This window comes from Bidens hawaiensis, unplaced genomic scaffold (assembly GCF_021521415.1).
Source record: "Bidens hawaiensis isolate Kalapana, Puna unplaced genomic scaffold, B.hawaiensis_p1.1 tig00014347_1, whole genome shotgun sequence".
Taxonomy (NCBI): domain Eukaryota; kingdom Viridiplantae; phylum Streptophyta; class Magnoliopsida; order Asterales; family Asteraceae; genus Bidens; species Bidens hawaiensis.
The window spans coordinates 23527-26141 of record NW_027492239.1 but is presented as its reverse complement, the minus strand read 5'-3'; positions in this window follow the sequence as shown (position 1 = coordinate 26141).

Below are 2615 nucleotides of genomic sequence, written 5' to 3'. Positions count from 1 at the left end.
TATGAGCCACACTCTCAAACTTTACACCAAGTTCCTTCAACTTCATAATCACAGGATTGTTCAGTTTGGCATTCAATAAATTCTGCTCAATGCTATCCCTTTGTTCATCAGTCATTGTCACATGTGAGGACTCAACATTGGCAGTCTTGGCACTCTTTCCTTGATCATCATCAGGATTATCATCATCATCAGAATCATCAGACTCGTCCTCCTCTTCAGTTGAGTCATTTACTGCATCGATTTTGGGTTCATCAGAGGGTGGATGATCTGGATTTGGTTCAGTTACATCAGGAACATCAGGAACACCTGGAATCCATTGACCTGGTTGCAGTGTTTGCAGTGGAATTGCTCTGATTGGGCTTGCATCATTTTCATAATCAGGAGTCTCTATATAGCATTTATTCTTTTCATCCCATCTCCCTCTCTTTGTTTTCTGATCATCTCTCATGCCCTGATCAGTAGCTTTCCTCTTTCTTGAGTATTTCTTTTCAAATCTTTCCACATTTTCATGTATTTTTGAGGCCTTAGCAAACATTTCTTCAATAGATTCTTCATGTTCCTTTTCAGGATTCTTTTCAGGTTTCTGTTGGGATTCTTTTTCAGGATGACTTTGTGGTTGAAACATGCTAACCACCATAGCTAATGAATTGTCAGCTTCCTCAACCTTCTTTAACTTAATCAAGGCTTCAATCACCTCTTGATCAGCCACTTCATCAATGATTTCTTTTGCAATATTGGCTTGGTTGATCAAGGCTTCCTACTCTGCCAGTTCCTCTGGAGTCAAGGTTTGGGCCAGTATCTCCCTTTCCCTTGTTTCTCTCATGATGTTTTCATGTTCTTTCAAGGCAGCAGCAGCAATAGCATCATCTTTAAAAAAATATCTTTCTCTGGATATGCTTTAACAGGCTCTTCTTCACAGACTTTTGTTTTACCTTTCTCTATTCTCCTCCTCACATCCTCTTCATCTTCAGACTGTACATAGTCATCTATTTCCTTTTCAAGTGCTTCCAGTTCTGGGTCATGCTCTACTCTCTTGGAACTTGCTTGTTGATCAGTTTCTGGTTCAGTGTGTATAAGTTCCTCAGTAGCAGCATTTTCATCAATGATTTCCTCAGTTTGAACATCAGTCAAGTTATCAGTAGCCACATCAGTGGTAGCTACATTTTCTTCAACATTTGTCTTTTCTTCTCCATCCTCTGTCTCAGCATTCTCTTCACTCCATTCAACATTCATTATTTCATCATTATAATCATAATCTTGTTCTCCAATATCTGATTTATCACCTTCATACTCATCATCTTCAACTCTCCTTTCTTCACTATCCTCCTCTCCATCATCATATGCATTCAGAATTAATTTCAAACCATCTACATTCTCAACATTTACCACAGAGTCAGTTGGCACATTTTCATTCTCCCCCTGTTTTGGGGCAGTTGAGGTCTTCTCAACCTCCTTCTCCAGGGCCTTAATTCTTATTTCAGCTCGTGCCAACTTCTCTATCAACATCACATTCTCCATTGTGACCTCCTCATTCCTCTTTTTCAATTCATTATTCTCTTTCAACAAGTTCAGGTTTCTTTGGAATAAGTCAGTGTCAGTGGGTGGTGTTGTGGGTGGTGAAGTAGTGAATGGATCATATTCAGGTGGTTCTTGGGTTTTGGTTTGAGTTTGGAAAATGGATTGTGCTGGTGATTGTGTATGAGGTGGGCTTGAAATGAACGGATCTGAGTGAATTGGGCTAGATGTTGGTGGTGTTTGTGGTGTTGGGGGTATATGAGATGATGTTTCAGGTTGTGATTGGGTTAGGGTTTGGGGTGGGGATTGAGTGGTTTGATGTGGTGATGGTATAATGGGTTGGTCAATGTGTAATGGTGATTGTGGTGGTGTTGGAATAATGGGTTTTTCTGGTTCCTCAGGTTGCTCCCCCTGATCATGTGCACCAATAATCATGGCTCTTCCAGCCCCTCCTTCATCTCCTTCATCAGCATTATCATCTCCATCAGAGTCATCATCATCACTTCCAAAATCATCTTCTTCCCCTTGCTCCTCTGAGCTCAACTCAGGCACCTGCATCACATCCAAGTCATGGTCCAACAACCATGGCAAGATCTCAAACGGAATGTTTGAGTCAAATCTATTGGCCACACATGGATTTCTGATTCTTCTGTATATGTCAGGATTCTGCAGTAGGTGTGTAATGCCAATAGTGGGTAGATCTTGTAATTCATGGTTAAAGATTATCTGTAGGAATCTTTGGTATTGCAAAAATGTATTTACCTCAGCTTTCTTCAAATTTGATACCAATCCCTCAAAGATAATCTTTGAGAAATTGAATGGCAAATCATATATAATCCCCACAGTGGCATTTGCTAAATCACGACTCATCAAAGTCCATGATCCTTTTCGTGGAGCAAACCCCTGTATCACATGATGAATAAGGAATTATACAGCATCGGAAACATCCCTTTTTGAAACTACCCATCATGTAAAGTTCCCTGATAACCCATCGTTTCTTAAAAAATCTTCATCAGGTGAGCTGTATTGAAGTTTATTGGGTTATGGTCATCATCATTTAATTGCAAGCACCTTCTAATCATTCTTTCAGTCACATGAAT